General features: G+C 37.7%; 1 long non-coding RNA gene across 1 annotated transcript in view; it reads left to right on the top strand.

Moving 5' to 3' along the window:
* LOC135303914 (uncharacterized) overlaps positions 1 to 9,285 on the top strand; it is a 33,445-nt gene extending 24,160 nt beyond the window's left edge. Inside the window, exons 3-4 of the long non-coding RNA XR_010365334.1 lie at positions 6,716 to 6,844; positions 7,589 to 9,285. This is a non-coding gene — a long non-coding RNA (uncharacterized LOC135303914). The remainder of the gene's footprint in view (positions 1 to 6,715; positions 6,845 to 7,588) is intronic.
* The last annotated feature ends 9,940 nt before the right edge of the window (positions 9,286 to 19,225 follow it).

Raw genomic sequence — 19,225 nt, 5'->3', positions numbered from 1 at the left:
ATTTCTCAGAACTCTTATCTCTTCAATTTACATGATGAATTCGTTTAATTAATGGTACATCAGCACTGCAGAACCAAGGGCACTGACAAGATGCATCTGTGCATCTGCTCAGTGTGTCCTGGGAACCAACTCAATTTGTGAAATCTCAGTATATGTAGTGGAGGTCACTGTTAGGATTTTGGTTATATTACTCATTTGGGACACATCAAACCTACACTGATCAGAATAGCTCTGCTTCATGTGATTGAAAATAATTTTGTTTTGTTTTATATTTTAAAAATGATGACAAGTGTGCTTGGAGGGTCAAAAAGCTGCCTCAGATGTGACGTGAGAGGTTGAAATTATAATTAACTCACAGTGAGCAAGAGGAAAATTAAACTGTCAGTGGAACTGAGAGAGTGGAGCTTATGTTTTAGAGTGAAACTTCTGAAAGATTATAGTGTTGTCTTTTTATATGTTGTCTTGTCTTGTGCTGTGCAGAGTTAGTAAAGGAAAAACCATGTTTTAAGAATGGGCTACCACAATGGTAGCAATTAATGGTGTTCCTTGGATCCCATCTGGGTACTTAACTTGTTTGCCAGACTCTTGCTTATAGCTACTTTATTGACTGCAAAGCATTATTGATTTCACTTCAAGGTGTGCTTATAAAATACAGCAGATGGGTTCCACTCTAGAAGTGCAGGCAGAAAGCTAAAAGAAGTTATTAATGTCCTGTTTATAAGTTGTTAAAATGAGCATTATTTTCACCTTGGCCAGGTACATTTATGTTTTGTTAGATATAGCTGTCAGCTGGCTTTGTTTTTTTTTCTTCACTGGAAGCACTGACAGCTCAATGAAAACTAGTGTCCAGATCTCAACTGCTTTTAGTGAATTTTGGTTCCAATCCTCTCTGAGTAGCAAATCTTTTAGGATCCTTAAAGACATGCAGTAATGTCCAGTGATAGTGTTTGATCTTGTCACGTTTATGCTGTTGTACAGTATTGCAGCAGTTTGATTTATTAACCTAATTGGTTACCAAGTTGGCATCTGGGTTTTATTTGACTGTTGCAGTAAGCTGTGAGTAACAATACTTGAAGGATTAAAAATCCCCCAATCCACCCCCTCCCCAGCCAAAACCACACACTTTTAATTGGAGACATCATTATTCCACTTCAGGAGGAAACAGCAGGTTTCCTTCTGTGATGTTGACATTGTAAGGGACATTCAGTGGTAGAAGCAGCACAGGTCCTTCCTCAAGTCCCCAGCTGTGTGATGCAGAGTTGTATTGGTGATGGCAAAGATTAAACAAGTAGTGTGAGTTGTCATGTTCCAGTAGAACACAGCTCCTGCCAAGCTGGTTTCAATTACATCCTGGGAAAACAGCTCGGCGCCTGCTTTATTTTTACAGCTTTGAAACTCTGCTTTGGTTTGTGTGGCAGTATATGATTAAGGGTTTTTTTGGTTTGTCATTTTATTTAAAAAAATAATAGCAACAAAAGTTATGGTGTGACATAAGAAAATATTCTGGATATGCTTTTTATTCTCTATATTAATGTAACCTCTAGTTTTAATACAACAGAGCACTGTTTAAATATCCTGTGATGATAACATAGAACTGTGGCATTGTCTAGAAATGTCAGAAATGAAGAAGACAGGAAAAGCTATGGTGGTAACCATCATGGGAGAAATATGGCCTAAATACATGGCAAAGGGCTGGTTTTTCCTGAAGCATAGGATCAATTTCAACAAAAACACTAAGTGTTTACTCCTTGATGTGGTAAAAGTGATTTCCTTTCTTTTCATAACTTAATAGAAGATGAGAAACTGGTTTTATAAGACATAAGCCATATATGTTGGGTTGTTTTGTTCCTATATCCATACTGATGGTGGCTACTTAAACACCTTGGAAAAGGCTGGATTTCAAGCACTGATTTCTCTAAGAAACCTCAAAACTGAAATTTTTAATCAAGTGAACAATTTGATTTATATGAAAGAAATTATTCATTTTATTGAATTAATAAATTTCATATCCAACAAGATTTAAAATTAGGTTAATCAACAAAACACTTGAGCTAGGTGCAAACTTGGCACAGGTATTTTCAGATTGGTCTGCGGATTCTTCAGTCTGACCTCAAATAGTATAGAAACTTTGGCATTGCCAATGTTCATTTTTTTTGTAATACCACACTCTATCAGCCAAAATTTCTGTCTTAATGTAGGTACTGGATCTCCATTAGTACATCTGTTCAGCCTAAGGGCCACATTCCTATGCAGTGTGTATCCTTCCAGTCCAAAGTAGTGTGTATTTCTTTGGATGTGGCAGAAGGAAAGTTCACTTTCTGTGGAGCATCTCTAGTGAGGAAATGAGGTGCTGAAGTGAATGGTGTATCGACTTACTCTGCTGTAGCACATCAACAATGAATTTCAATTTTTAGAGCTGGAACAACTCCAGCAACTAAGGCTCGTAGGACTGTAACAACTGAGCCTTGATTGAAGATTTTGACAGGCCCATCATCCGTAGGAGGAAAATGGACACTTGCTGGTTTTGGCTGGGATAGAATTACTTCTTTTCACTGTAGCTAGCTGGCACTGGGCTGTGGTTTGGATTTTCAATGAAAACAATTGGTAGCACAGGGGTATTTTGGTTGCTGCTGAGCAGTATCAAGGCTTTTTGTGCCTCTCACCCACCAGTGAGGGGAGTGAGGTGCACAGGAGGCAAAGTAGGAACAGCTGAGCCTGCTGACCCAAGGGATGTCCCACATCAGGTGGGGTCATGCTCAGTGTATAAAGCTGGGGGAACAAGGAGGAAGGTGGGCAGGGGACATTCAGGGTGTTGGTGTTTGATTTACCAAATCACTGTTATGTGATGGAGACCTGCTTTCTGGAGATGGCTGCTCATGGGAAGCCAGGAATGAATTCCTTGTTTTGCTTTGCTCAAGTGTGCTGCTTTTTCTTTGCTTATCAAACAATCTTTACTTCAATCCATGAGTTTACTCACTTTTGATTCTCTCTCCCATCCCAGTGTGATGGAGTGAGTGAGCAGGTGTGTGGGGCTTGGTTTCCAGCTGGAGTTATTACATGAAAACTCACTTTAAATTCTGACTACAATCACACTGCCAACTTAAGTAATGAAGAGGATCATGCCTTGTCAATATTGTAATAACATTTACTCTGGTAGTCAAACCAGTGGCTGTGGTGGTTTAGGTACAGTTTTCCTATGGAGTTGTGGATTTTTGTTTAATTTTATGACACTTAAAAGGGCGTTGAAGACAATAAGAAGGTAATTCAGTATGTAAGAAGTGGAAATGGACTTACCTTGATTTTTCTTGGGCCAGTGCCAACTTTCCCAGAAGCTGTGCTGAGGTAAGGAGCACAAAATATCTCTTATCTACTTATCCCCTCACACATATAGCTGGGAAAAAAATGGTCTTCCCATTTCAAGAGAAAACTTAAACTTATTTTCTTCCACCTTCTTTTCTTCTCCCCTCCTAAAAACATTGACAATACTGGAAGCTTAAAATTCACAGCTGAGATACACAGTATTTATTTTCAAAATTGAAAGGCTTTTCTGTTAATTTCTGTCAGGGCCTAAGAGCTGTACAGAGCTCATCAGCAACAGACAGAAGTAGCTGTATTTCATGTGTCTTTTCTTCCTTATCTCTGAATATGAGTAGAATAACTGAGCAGTTTCTTGTTAAGTTAAAACTGACTTTTTGGCTGCTGTTATTCAGAAATGGGCAACCACAAAAAACTCAGTTTTGGTCTCTGAGACAAGGGTATCCACAGTTGCTGCCTCTTGCTGGGGAAGGTTTTAGGAAATGAGAAATTCTTCTCAGCCCCTTGCCTCTGAAATATATTTTACTCAACAGTTTCTCATTTTCCCTGAGGAACATGCAGTATTATAAAATGATTTTAAAATCCCTGGAGCCTTACAGAGCACCTTGTTTCCTCCTTGTGTGATGCAGAGGGTTTTTCAATGGCTGCACTTGTACACTTCATACTCTTTCTGTGTTCTATAGATTCTGTTTTTGATTGCAGTATTGATTGCCACCTGATTAAAGCCTCAGTCACGCTGTTAGTTAACCCCCTCACCTGTGACACACTAAATTAAATAGAAAATCTGCCAACTGCTTACAGAAGCCTTTTGCTACTCTTCTCAAGAAATGTACCTGAATATGCAGCTAAATTTATCTGCTTATAGTATGTATTGAATTTGCTTATGCCATTTCCTACATACTTTAAGTCTGTTGAAAGATGAGGAATCTTTTCTCCCAGTGGGTGTGGGGATGTGTTATTTAGTTTAATTTTTACAGAGTGTGGTTGTGCCTTTCTGCAAGAAGAGAGCGACTGTCAGGAAAATTCAATAGTGGGGTATATTTGATTTTTATCTGCTTCTAAAATTAATATAGAAAATAATCTTTAGTGAATTGCCCCAAGTATAACATGGCTCTATAAACCCTTCTGAAACAAAATTTTATCAAGAGTTTGGTGAAAGATGAAAATAGAGAGGAGGAAAGAATTCCTGGCTTGGCTGATCAAAGTGTATCAGTTCATAAATAAGGAATGTAAAAGGTTTTGAAGATCTGAGTTTGTAGCTCAAGCCCCTGGGAAGACTGGGCAACCACGACTGGCACATCTCAGATAAAAAGCTGGGAGGTAAGGGCCCTGTTTTACAACAAATTAAATACTCTATACTACCTGGCAGCAGAATTAAGTTCTCTATTTTGGGACTTAATTTTGAAAGATATATTAGCTGTCATTTGTCTCTGCCTATCAACCTTCTGCCATTCATTCAAGCTCTGAGTGTTTTCTCCTTTTCTAACGCAGAAAGGCAGATATTGAAGAAAATTCTGTAATGCTTCAGTTATTATGCATTTTGTGTTCTTGTTAATACAAGAGCAGTCATGTTATGTCAAACTCTTATGTCTATTGGGCAGCTACTAATATTTTTCTTTTCTTTCCATGCAGCTCAGAATCAATCACTGTGCACTTTTGTCTTACCTATTTCTTAAGCCATATTCTGTGTTACAATTCTATTCTGGTCACCAGAATTGTTCATAGGTTTTCCATTTGTCATTGAGCATGGAAATTCAGAACTGGGAGGGGTTTTATTTGGATTGAGTTTTTGGCTTTTGCTGGGGCTTTTGTTTGGTCTGTTTTTGTTTTCTTGGTACTGTTGACTTGTATTTTGTTCTTCCAAATAAAACACAAGCAGTGTTATTAGAGACTCCATTCCTGAGAACAAAATGTTTGCTCTTTCTGAGTACTGGGAGAGTGCTGAAATATGAAGACACTGAACAGAGAAAATAAGAGATTTAAAATAATTCTCGTTCAGCTAGTGCATTTCAAGGAGTTCAGGAGATGAGAGAGAAGGGTGAAGAAGAGGGCTACATCTATTAGCATTTTAGCAAACTGTAATTGAGTGCCCTAAAGGGGTCACTTATTTATTTAAAGCTGTGGTTCAAATTTTCAGTAATTGCTAATGATTTCAGATTTTCTTTTGAAAATTTGGACACTTTGATTTCCATGTTTGGGGTCAGTTATAAATGCCTTAGTTTTATGGAAAGTTTGAGAATGACGGAACTTTTAAAAAGTGGGCTGTGTCAGCCTGGTGCAGACTGCCTTAAGTTTTTCTCAAATCCAGGATACTTTTCAGTATTGGTGGTGGTGTAGACAGTTACTAGTATTTTTCTTATTTTTGTAGTTCTTCAAATGAAGCAATTTCAGAGTCTTAACTTAATTTACGTCAACAAAGAAGTACAGAAGAGAAGGTTTCTTCACTTTGTACTTAATCTGTCTGACTTTTGGAGCTGTCTGAAATGGCAATAACTCCACTCAGAGGCACTCTGTAAATATCAATTAATGCTTGCTGAAATGGCACAGGTTTCTCCAGTGCTTTTCAAAAGTCAGCATTAATTTAGAGCACAGGGTCATCCTGAAAAGTAACTTTCCATTAAGATGACTTTTCTTCTAATTTCTGAATAGAATTCCAAAGTTCAAGCTATTCTTTTCTCATTTCCTAAAGACTATGCATGACTGATTTCAGCTATAGGATTTTGCAGCTCATCGGAAAGAACAGTTGAATTGCTTTCAGTTGAAGATCAAAAAAAAAAATCTGCTTCAAAGATTATGAGGATTTTCCTTTATATTTTAGTATTCTCTAGCAAGTTCTTTTCTTCTACATTCAGCACTGGAGATATTTGAGTGCCGTGGCACTGCTCTTATCTGTGTGTGTGCGTTTTAGAATCTTTATTATTTTCAGTATAAAATATATTTTATATTTTATATATTTTTAAAATATTTTATATATTCAGTATAAAATATTTCTGCTTCTTAAGCTATTAGGAGGAAGTATGACTATTTATACACTGAAAATGTAAACATTAATAAGACAGGCTGGCCTGTAGCATATAACTTGATTATTAATTGACAAGTAAAATTATTAATCAACAGAATTCTTTAAATGCCATTTTGAAGCTTTGCTTAGGGCTTACATAGGCTTTGGTATGAGATCAAGGTCTGAGGATAGTGGACTCTCATAAAGTGCTAAGAATAAAAGAGGGCACATCAAACATAAGTTCTGTATTTTAAAATATTCATAGAAATTCAGGGAATTAATTAGATCAGAAATCCATAATAAAAAATTAATAGTATGTGTCAGTAGCAAAAATATTCCTGTAAGATACAGGTTTTCTATAGCATGTTTCAGTAACTTTGCATTCTTCATCCTCTGTAGGCTGATGCACAGTCCAAATGCAGTTATCAACCAAAAGTCTTAAAACTCTGTACTTTCTAAATTCTGTGTTTATTCAGACCTGGAAGACATTGACTGTTTGGCCAAGCATCTGTATCCCCACCTAGGCAGGTATGGAATTGATTTGGGACTCACAGAAAGGTGTTGGATGTTTTAATTTGCTGTCCAAGAAATCTGCAGCACCGAACAGGGAAAAAATATTTGTTGTATTCTGAAAGAGATGGGGGAAGTGACCCCTTTGAATATCTGAACCCCAAAGTCTGTGCCCTGTGTGGTTTGCATCCACTGTGTTGAGGGACCTGGGATTGTTCAATGTGTTGGCCTCCCATGGTACAAAGAGCAGCACTCAAACAGATTATGGATCCTCTGAACTAGATGCATGAGGAAAGAAACTTTTTTGTCTGACTAGAGTTCAGGCTGAGTTGGCTCTGTTTCTGTCTCTGACAAACTTGATGACTCACCTTGGGCAAGGTATTTTCATCATCCTCTGGTTTTGTTTTGTTGGGGGTTTTTTTGTTTGTTTTGTTTTTGTTTTGGTTTTGTTCATTTTTTTGAGCGGGTTATTTTTTTGGGTTTGTGTTTTTTGGGTATTTGCCAAGCTGATCCTTATCAAGTGTATTGGGTCATAGAGCAAAGGGAAATCTTCCAGTGGAAGGCACCTACAGGACCACAGAAACAGATCCTCAAAAAAAATGCTGAAGGGCAGTGTTATAATCTTCATTATTTGTGGGTGCTTTGCTGAGGGCCTGGTACTCAGAGCAGTACACAGTAAAATAAGTCCATTTTTTGCACTGGGAGTTGCAAACTGTTATCTCCACTTCCCTGAAAGTGCCTCTCTCTCCTGTCTTTCATAAGATGGCAAAAAGAAAATGAAAGTCCTAGCCTGAAGACAGAGAAATGCTAAAGGAAAGCAAAGTGTTTACCCTGCATACCAAATTGCTTCTTATCACAGGCAGGCTCAGAGCTGTCTGCAGCCATCAGCACGGCGGTTCTTTTGCAGCGAGCACTGGAAGACCCCAAATTGCCAAAGGCTCCACAGCTGAACTAAAAACTGGTGTTTTGCAGCTGTTCAAGGAGGAAGGAGATTCTCAGGACCTGTAGTTTAGAAGTCATGGCCCTTGAGCAGTTTCCTTTATTGCTATTAAATTTTCTCTTGAGTATAATATAATGAATTTCCCTTTATGCTGTTCCAGTGTATTTGTTTGTTTAACTGTGGTGCTCCTTGGATGGAGAAATTTTTTTCCCACAGTATTGTTGGATTTTTGTTTTTTTTTTCTTTCCCTTCCTTCCTTTTACGAATGTACAGTTAATCCGCATGGCTTAGAATTTATTTATAAAAAATAATTATCATACTCTTTTATTGCAACTGTACCTTTGTTACACACTTCAGGGGTCTTTTTTTGAATAAAAGGTGAAAACATGCCTCAGGAAGACAAGGGAAGAAAGATGGTCCCTTCACTTAGTCTTGTAGGGAGGGTGACTGTTTTCAAGTCATGTATTCTTCCTTTTTGCACTGCTGTCGGCCTCCCTTCTGAGCCTTTTCACTTCTGATCAGTGAAGTTGTATTTACATCTAGCTTTAGTAGCAAAGGTAATTAAACCCCCACATTTCTAGCCTGCCTTGTTCAGATCCTATTAATCTAGGGAATGAATTGCATAGGAAATATATAATAAACTTTCAGTGGTTAAAAAAAAGGAGGCGGGGGCAAGATTTATTAAAAAAGTAAATTGGAGGGGAATAGGCTATTTGTTTTATTCCATGTCTTAGATGAAAATAATTGGCTCATTAATCATAATATCAGCTTGGTCATTTTAGGAAGGTCAGGCTAAAGAATGAACAGAAACAAAGCACAGGATTTTAAAATTTAAACAACAAACACTAAGAATGCCAGTGAAGAAAACTTCAGTAAATAAACCCTTGACATTTTGTTGCTTTATATAAACAAACATTTAGGATTAAATGCATTTCATGTGTCTTCCCTCTCCCAGTTCTTTTAGAATTACACACTGAAAACATGTATGTATTTATATATACAGGCATACGTATTCACACAGTAGCATGAAAGTTCAGGGCAATTTATTACCTTTAGAATTTTCTGGATAAGAGTTCTTTTGGCTTTGCTAGCTTTCCATGCATCCACCATTTCTTTCCCAAACTACCCTCTACCACCTTTGAATGCAAGTAGTTACTGCTAAAGCATGGAGAAGGCCAAACAAATCTTGGGATCCTTCCATTCTGTAAGGTCCCTTGATGTTTCAGATGTCATGATTCCCTGTGGTAAGAAGGATTTTATTTTAGTCTCAGATTTGAAATAGCAAATGTACATTTTGTTGTCTGCTATTTTTAAAATTTATTATTAAATAACAAATATCAAATATTTGGGGAAGTCTCATATAAATATACAGAAGCTAGAGAAGTTATACAAAGAATAGTTTTTCATATCAAGTTTAAAAGAGATTTTTTTTAATTTGGAAGGCATTTGGCTGGGGATGGCAGTGTCATCTGTCTCTTTGTTGCTGGGTCTCATCTTTCTTTGTTTTCTCCCCTGAATATCCCTCACAGTATTATTCTCTGATCTGGTCTCCAGAGCAACAAAAACCCCACAACTGCAGCGCCACAGATTCCTAGCTGAAGTATTTCTCCTGGTGGCTTACTATTGCTTGCTGCTTTTTTTGGGTAAACTCAGTACTTTTCTATCCAGTGGCATTTATTTTCAGAAGATGACTGCAGACATGTACTATGTTAACATGCACAAAGCCAGGACTGGTGAATGCCAGGATAATATCCTAGTTCTACTAGAAACAGTATGGTTTTTGGTGGACAGATTTTTCCAGTACACGGTGGAAGAAGTTTTACCTTTTGTATTAACTTAGGTATTCTGGAAACACTAATGCCACACCACAATGAAGTATTGTCTTGAGGTGTAGACAAAAAAGGATGCTTCTAAATTACCACACATGTGCAGTCATCTGTCATGAAAACAGATACATATGAATAAAACCCTATAATTTTGACATTAATTGGATTTTGATTATTCCTGAAAAGTTCTGGGACAACTCAGTTAAATGATCATTTGGTTCTTCTTAAGCTGTGAGTGAAGAAGACCCAACTCTAATTTTTATCTGCATAAAAGATTATTAACTAATGCTTTAAGGCTTGGTGATTCTTAGACCCCCATGGATGAAGGCTTAAATACATTAAATTTTACTGAGGTGCACAAGAGTATGTGCTTAAGTAAGCACGTATTGATGAATTCACAACATTTTACTTAATTTGGAATAAGTACTAAATTGGCTATTTTTTGATAGAGATTCCCTGAAATAAAATCCAGAGAATTCAAAGATGAAGAGAGTGGTTGTGTTCTGTTTATGGAGCAGCAGTGCCTATACTCTGCTCTAAAACACTGTTCCTTAAGATTCCTCTAGGAAAATCAAAATTAAATTTGAAGCTGTCCTATTTGATATATTCCTATTGAAATCATAGGGAAAAAAATGCATAAAAGTTATTCATGACCTATATGAGATAGTGTTGTTTTTCATGAATCCCACCAAATTAGTTTATTACACTATACCTGCTATTCTTTATCTGGAAACTAAAGAGGAAAAAAAAAATGATAATTTGATTTTACTGCATATTTGTACAGAACAATTCTTTACAGTCTATTAGAATAATTCTTTAGACTGTATTGAAATTAATGAGTGTCCTGTGCTGTAAAATATGGTTTGGGGGTATGATATTTCCCATCTCTTAGAGGTGACAGTTATCTTCTCTTCATTGGGAAGTTTTCTTTGTCTTTTCCACAACCAATCCTCCCTCCAGGAGATCTCTTCTGTTCATGGGGCATTAATTATTAATTATCTTCTGTTCATGGGCCATTGAACAGAATGGCCCATGAACAGAAGATAATTAATGGGTCACTGCATGATTTATAAAATTCCATTCTCCCATTGGGAGATGCTCCTCCCAGGGGAGGAGCCAAGCATTCCTGCCTGGATACAATATGAGCCTGGAACAGCACAGCAGCCTCTGCCTACTGCATTCCCAGAGGAGCAGCTTTCTCCCGCCCTGCATTCCCAGAGGAAGAGCAGGCCCATCTCCAGCAGCCCTGGAGCTTCAGAGGAAAACTCCAGCCTTGTGCAGGATCCCTGCTCCGGCAGAAGCACAGCTGTCACTGCAGGAGGGCTGAGCCACCCTGGGATGGGACTGTGCCACCACCCTGACCCACAGGGCTCAGCTCCTGCTCTGACTCTCTAAGGAGGGTTTTTTTGTTTGTACTATTGCGTTTGTATTTTTTTTTAATTTTCCTAGTAAAGAACTGTTATTCCCATATCTTTGCCTGAGAGCCTCTTAATTTCAAAAATTATAATAATTCTGAGAAAAGGGGTTTGCATTTTCCGTTTCAAGGAAGGCTCCTGCCTTCCTTAGCGGACACCTGTCTTTTCAAACCAAGACAGTGAGCCCAGTCATAGATGATAGTGGCCAACTGGTGCCACATTTATGCTGCCCGAGAGCTAAGAGGGTGATATAATACAGCAGAAGACAGATGTGAGATGCTCCTATGATTATTCCAGTGGTTTGATTTGTCATTAGTCCAGCTGCAGAGTTCTGGACATGTTAAAAAGCAAGCGGAAAATGGTGCTGATGGATGAAAGGCCCACTTCTGTAGAGAGGCCACAGAACATCAGGGTGACAATCAGGGTTTTTGTATGCTGAGGCTTCAAAGAACTTCACAGGTGAGCCATTTTTTCCAAAGGCTAAAAGGCAAATTTTAGTATCTGATTCATAGGTAAATTGAGAGAGAATTTTGTCATTAGATGAAGATGAGAGATATGAGAATTTTGCACACAATAGTGATAATGATAGAATTCTTGGGTGATACAGAAGACAAGGTATAGAGCCCGTGATGAAGAGCTGTGCTAAATGGCAAAGGAAATATGTTCACACTTGATACTCTTTTCCTCAGGGAGGATAGGAAGTGCCAGAGCCATGAATTACCCCCTACAAGTGTACACACTGAGTTTCTTTTTCTGGAAAAGGGCAAGAACTGGGGTTTATCCTCTGTCAGCTGCAGAAGGCAGCTCCAGCAAAGAGCTGACTTCTCTGTTGTGTCCCTTTTCTCTCTTCTTCCACTAGAGCCCAGAAGTTTGTTTCTGATGTGGGAAACAGTTTTCACTAGTTGGAATGTCAAGCTTCAGTTCTCTGTTCTTTCTGTTCTCTTCAATTCTCCTGAATAAACCAAGCTCAATGTGTGATAGGGCAAATCAGCTACCAATGGAATTTTATTTTTTTTTACATCTGGAAGGACTATAATATGTTTGCCTTACTCCTCTCTTCCTTTCATTTTTGTTCTCATGTTTTTCACTTTCTAATTATCTCTTCTCTCAAACCTATCCCAAACCCACCTGGTGAGGGGTGTGAATGTCTTAAAGTTTGCCTACTCCTGCCTATGGCATCTTTTAGTCAAGGAAACATTGCCTCTTCCCTTACTAACCTTGCTTGAAATGAAACTCACACTAGAGCCAGTTTTGTCTCTATATCCTTTACTCAGAAAAAAATCCAAACCAAAAAGCAGAAAGGAGATGGACGCCAAGAAATCAGGGCAGTTTACCCTTCACTTGGGAAAGGTAAATTAGAAGCCTGGTTTTGAAATTGCTTGGTACCTATTGCCTCTCATCAAACAATGACAAGAACTTTAAGTGTTCTACTTTCAAGGAAGATTTGGTTTTTTTAATGTAAGTGTGAATTTTGCTTACAATGAAATTTTCCAAGCTTGATGACTGCTCTGGAAGTCATTGCGTTAGATTTTCAACCTTGTGAGGAGGAAGAATATGCAGCCTCCTCAAGTAAAACACATGTGAAATCAACATAAATTGTGCTCAAGATGAGCTTATAAGAGGATTTTCCAGTTCAGCTATGACAAGGCTGGCAAAATTGGGTCAGGCCAAAGATTATATTATATTGTTAAAACTTCACGGGTTTTTTTTTTTTTTTTGTTTTTTAATGTATTCATCCCCTACTCTATTACTTAGAAAAGTGAGTTCAGTTCTTCAAATTAGAACATAAATAAGGATAAAATTTTGCATAGTAGAAAAGTACTGTTTTTGTTTTCTCTTATTTTCTTTTTTTTTCTTCTCTTTTTTTAAAAACAACTTGTAGGTCTGGAAATTTGAGATATTCAGAGCACATGGATGAAGGCCCGGGAGTTTTGACAATTCCTTTTGCAGGTTCCCTATCAGCACATTGTGTTTGACAAGTGACTCCAAAATGGAAGAGTGTGCTTTTATTTTATCCTTAGGTTTACCACTGTGCTGTAAATCTAAACTGAAGAACTCTGGTTTTGAGAATTAGCTCTCAGACACGTAAATAATAAATTGTTGGAATTCACTTTAAAACCTTCCCTATCACATTCCCGTTTTCTGGGAACACAAGCCAATTAAAAAGATTGAAAAAAATATATGTCACATATGTAATGTATGTCATATGTATATGTAGTGACAACAAGTTCACTACAATTAAGACTCTGGGGGAACCTTTGGATTCTTTATTAGTGATAGCTCTTGCTTCTGCTGAAGGAAATCCTGTCTGATAACAGGAAGTTTCATATTAACCAACCAGTTTCTCCTTTCTGATTTTCATTCGAGAAGACTGTGGAGGACAAGAGCGTGTTTAGCAGGAAAAGTTTATGTGCATAAATCATTCAAACAAACATCTGGAAATTTTAAGATCAAAGCATTCCAGCAATTGTTTAGTGGATTTTCCTGTAAACATTGCATTAGTGCATTTTGCCATGGGTTATTACAAGGGAAAGAAGAGGAAGTTATTAGAAAAATACTTAATTTTTAAATATTAATTCTGAATTGTGTTTATACTTAATTGTTTTATATTAATTCTGAGTTGCTTTTGTCTCTTCTACTAGTTAACTAATCATTCAAAGTTGGGTCCTCAAGACCAATTTCCAGGTTGTTTTTCTGAGCTTCCAATTGGACAAATGAAATCTGGTCCTTTCTTTGGTGACACTCATGAGAGTACCCAGCTGATTCTGATTTCTCAGGCACAAAAGCCTGTTTGTACTTAAAAATTTGGTGACAACGAGTATCTGCATCAGTATGTGTCACGTTGCCAACAATTTCCCTAACACAAAGCAACTAAGAATATTTTCTCTCCAAACCAAATTGCTATTGGTTTTTAATGAGGTTTGCTTTTCATTTAGTAGGCATTTGTGTTGATTAGGTTTGCATTGTTCCACTTTTTATAATTTTTCTTGTTAGTAAAATTACCCAAATACTACATGTTAACATGAAAGTTATTTCTGAGCTGGAATTGGGAAGTTCATTCTTTCATGCTACAGAGCTGTACTGTCATCAGTGCATCTCAAAGGGAAAAGAAATTAGATTATTTCTCTCCATAAAAGCCATAGCTTTTAAAGAACTGTTAATGCTGATGAGTTCATCAAGCATTTATCATGCCCAAATAATTCTTTTCTGAAACTTCACTTAGATGAAAAAAAAGAAAATCAGTCACTGGTGTCTGTGTTTAAAAAGCAGATAAAAGTGCTGCTGGAGATTGTAGTCCAAGTGCACCGCTGTAAATGGAGAAAGCATCTTTGAAGACTGATGCTCTGTACTTCAAATAGAAGTGTTTTATGAGCTGCTTGCAATGGAAAGCCCAGAACTGGCACTTACAGTTCGTCCCATACCTCTGTTTGCTCAGCTCTAGAATATTCAGATGACTGCTTGTGAACTCTGAAATCACAGATGGAGTTCTACAGCGCTTCCAGTCCACAGCATCATTTAAATATGTTGTGTGAAGAAAGAGGCTTTCTCAAGAGGGAGTAAATAAGATGAACCCTAGAGAAAAAAAAGAAATTAAACCCTGCAATTTTGAGGATTTTTCTCTCTAGCTGGTAATGTTGTCAGCAAGGCCAACAGGGAGCCAATAAAGACCAAGATCATCCTGAGCTCCTGCGTGCAGATGAATAATCCTGTAGACAACAGTCAGATGCATTCAGCTCCCCTTCTGTCCTGATTCCATCTGAGATTCCAGAGATGTGTCTTGGCTGCAGTGTGTCAGATTTCCCTGTATGTAATAGATTCTCAGAGAAAATCCCTTGCTAGAACCTTGGCAGGCCATTTCAGTGAACTGAAGTAAAACACAAAGTTCATTAACATGCCGTCTGTGTAAAGCAGAGCATTTCTACATATTTCAGTGGGTTTCATTGGTACAAAAAAGGAGAACAAATTTTAAGATGTGTTTTGTTTTAGATAAATGTAATACAAACCACAACTGCTGTAAACCAGTATTTGTCCTCCTACTTTTCTGGCACGTGTTTTAGATTATATCAAAAGCATAACTATTCCTTGGCAGTAAAAGAGCCATGGTAAAATGTGCAGGTAAAAAAAACTTCAGTGTGCTGAGAAATCTAACTCGGGACACTTGGATAACTCTTGAGATGCTTTATCCATGCCTCATCAAAATATGACAGCTGGTACATACAGCACCAGATTTTCCTAAAGAGTTTTCAACATTTAGTTTGTGTTCTATGTTCCTGATCCATATTTGAACATCAAGTTTTTAAGGTAGGTAACTGTAAAATATTTATTTACATGAGTCTTCTCTACCTGGGAATAAGTCAAGTAAGTAAAGACTACCTTAGCCAAAATTTTTTTACTCAACTGTCACCTCAAAATGTGTAAATCTCTCTGTACTGTGGCACAGCTGGTGTATCCAGCATGCATTTTAAATCTAGTAAATTTCTGGGGTTTAAGTGCTCCATTTTTAAACCTTCATTTTACCTAACTTTTTTTCCCCCTCACTTGAAACATTAAATCAAGGGACCATGGTAAAGGTCTGACTACAAATTAAAAACTCCTTCTAACATAACAATAAATATTGTTTGCTATTAAGACGTTTGTTTGCATGTGTAATCTGGCATTTTATTTTGAAAAAAATCTGTGATTTGTCAGATACAGCAAACTTTATTGTATCCAGAGTCATATGCATTGCCTGTATAATACCCTGTAGTTCAGAGAGGTTTGTCTTTGGCCCCTTTCAGTCAGGGAGTTTGATGGCTAGTATAACCTAACTAGCAGATAGGAGAGAATATTAAAGTAAAACTTGCATTCAGTTTTCAAGTGTGGATTTACCTAAATAGTGAAACTATAACTCTGAATTTATTATCTTTTGATTCTGTTCTGTCTCCCTTCATCCCTGCAATTACCTTTCCTAAGTAAAGCAAAAGCAAAATGCCAAATTATTCACTGTACAAAAGATGGGAGGGGAAAGTTACTTTTCCACCTTGGTTTTCTGGAGCCAGAATTCCTGTTGGGCACGCTGTGTTAAAGGGACAATCCTAAAGTGGGCACAGTCCAACAAACACACTGAGCTGGCTGAGTGAGCTTCTGTCCTGGCAACACCTCTGGATCCCTGCTAGAGAACCCCAGGGAGTCGTTCATGGACAGTCTTGTACTAAACAAGGAAATTCCCATGTGTCACACCTGTAAGGCACACATGCTGTTTTCCTGGAGGTTTGTAATGCTTTACAGGTTTCTGTTGCTGATGTTTGTCCTAGTTAGGATTGCACTGAGTTGCAAAAGTTGAGTTCTTCTGGGGCAGGAAAAAGCATTTGGCTTATCTTCTGAGTCCAGGGAGCTGTGAAAAGCTGCAGTTCAAAGATCAATAATTATGAACGAGAATCCCATTTCCCTCAACAGTGGAGGGAAGCAATAATTTCTTTGCAAGAAGTTCCTTGTAAATCCAGACAGGCCGTGTCAGGTTTGAATGGAGTGAGTCAGACTGACAAGTGCTGATAACGATGATTCTTTGAAGACTTTAGATTTTTCAGATAGAGAGGAATGGGTATTTCTACACATAAAAAGAACACTTTGAAGAAGCCAGTATCAGTGGTAACTGGAAGATTAGACTATTTGGGAGATGGTAAACACAGCAGAAGACAGAATTCATTCCTCAGGTAGATTGTCATCGTCCCATAACAATGAATTAAAAGAAAAATCAGGCAGTGCACATTCACTATCAGGTTTTCTGTCTTTGCCTTATTTAAGTTCCCCTGCAGTTACTAGCGAGAATAGAGCACAAGAACTGCAGCTTGCACTGATATATGGAGTTTGTTCATGGATCATGGATCTAGCAAAGGTTCTAGCAGTAGAAACTATTCCTGAGTTCACTTGGTAAACTTGCAGTCTGCTCTGCAGTTTGCCAGTTTAATCCCTGGAGGTGTTCCAAAATGTGGTGATCAGTCATCCACCAACCCGATGGGAATTGTAAGGGATTAATTTTCAAAACCATGAGAGAGATCTTTTAAATCTCTCTTTTAAGATGTGGGAGCTGGGGGTAAGATAAGCCTTGTACCATGTTTGAGGTCACATACAGTCTTTGGTAGAAACTGTGGCCATGTATTTGCTCCTGTTCCTGACATTAGATGGCACCTGTACCACCACTGTAGTTTGGAGGGGTTATGGTGGGGTATAAACAATACAATAATTTTTTCAGAAGTCTCTTATTGTTCTCTATGGTAGACCAGGCTGGAAAATGACTGAATTTTCTGTTTATTTCTCCATATTCTTCCATCCATCTTCTAATGGTATCACTTTTGATCCCAGAGGGCTTGGCAAACCTTTCCAAATGGGAAGAAAAAGGCCATTTGCTGACAGTATAATTTGAATGTGGAATTCTTATCTTGTGGCTGTTTCATGGCTGTGCAGAGCAGCATAACAAATGAGAATGTGTGGTACTTATAAACTCTGTTTCTCTGGCTTCCTGGGGCAGGCAACAACAGAAAACATGAAAAAAGAATATTGAAACCCATTTTAGCTTTGTATTTTTTAATTATTAGTGCTGGGATTCAACATAATCCTTATGGGAATTAAACCACATAAAACTAGTTTTTATAAGAGAGTTCAGATTATGTACCCCAGTCACTGTTTATTGTCTCACCCCAGGGGGAAAAAATCCATCAGGAGAAAATCAATGTCTTTGTACTAATTCTCATTGGACTCCTATTGATATTGTATAATTTAAGAATCTGCAGTTGCATATTTTTACGTCAGCAGACATTTGATGGTGTCTGGGACATTGTATTATGCCATGCTACATTTATGTGTCAGAACATACTGTTGTACATGCATTTTTTATTATTCATGATAATAACAAGTAATTGCTTTCAAGACACAGTAAAGCACAACATTTAAGCTTGTAGATGAGTAGGTTTTCAAATTCTGTATGCTTGATTTTTTTCATAGTGACTTACTGGGGATTTGTACATATGGGAAAATGAGGGATGAGTCGACCATGGCACTGTGGTTATGCTCTTGATTTATTTTTTGTGGTTTGTTTTTTTTTCCCCCTTCAGTCCTATCATGTCTTTGCATGTTAGTAATTGTGTATAGATTAAAAAAAAACCAACTACTAGTCAGATATTTCATTTTATTTGGGGAGCACAAAGCTATCTCTTAGAAAACTCTCTCCTAGCACTTAGAACTGTACAAGGTGGTATGAATTAGATTTTGAACTACATTTATTTATTACTTATTATATTTTGAACATCTGAAAATCTTGTTTATAATGTTTCTTTTAGACTGGACAACCATCCTCTCCCTCAGAACCTTGTTCTTTTTTCATAGAAGAACACTAACAGCTCTCAAAGATTTCTGTGCCCAATCCCTCACCTCGAGCTCCTGCCTCACTTGTTCTTTGGGACAAGCAGTTCATGTGTTTCTGTAGTTGTTCCATGCTTTACTTCCCTTTACTCACCTCCAGCTCCTTTCCATTTTCTTTACATTTTTTTCCCATCAATTTTGTGCATTCTTGGCCAGCATTCTTCACATTGCTATTCAATTTTTCAGCTGATTATTGAGCCCGTACAAATGCAAATACATCAACTGGGGCCAGAAGCCCAGAATTGGGGTAGTTTTGGGGCAAGTTTGGAATTTTTAAACATAAAGGAACTTGAATGCAGGCTTTAACCAGAGGGAAAAAGGAATATTTTCTTTTAAGAACCAGTGGCATCTTGTCATTTTTTCATCTTTAAAAAAAACCTACCCCCACAAAACCTATAATAAACAACAACAAAAGCAGACTGGAACTAAAGAATTTTCTCGCTCTGCTTTTCAGCTTTTTATTCTCCTGTCTTTCTCCTGTATCCCTAGAAACCAGAGAACTTTAATCTAAGCTCTCTTTCACTTCATCCTCTGGCCTGTCACCCCATTGCAGCAGACACAAATAACCTTTTCTTCCACAGGCCGGCTCTGAGAAAAATAATTTCCTTTTGATCATGCCAGTACCTGAATTGCTCATCCTGGTTTAATGCTGGTGGTGTCTTTGTATTCCAGCCTGGCTTTCTCAGGATAAAGACTGGTTAATGCACAAGTGCCTCTGGATTCTGTCAGCCTGGTGCTGCCAGATTTATCTCTGCTTGTCCCCTCACATTCAGTAGAACTACTACTGTTTTCTTGGCAGGCTGCTACAATCATAATTTGC

This window comes from Passer domesticus, chromosome 6, assembly GCF_036417665.1.
Source record: "Passer domesticus isolate bPasDom1 chromosome 6, bPasDom1.hap1, whole genome shotgun sequence".
Taxonomy (NCBI): Eukaryota; Metazoa; Chordata; class Aves; order Passeriformes; family Passeridae; genus Passer; species Passer domesticus.
This window is presented reverse-complemented; position numbering and strand designations above follow the sequence as displayed.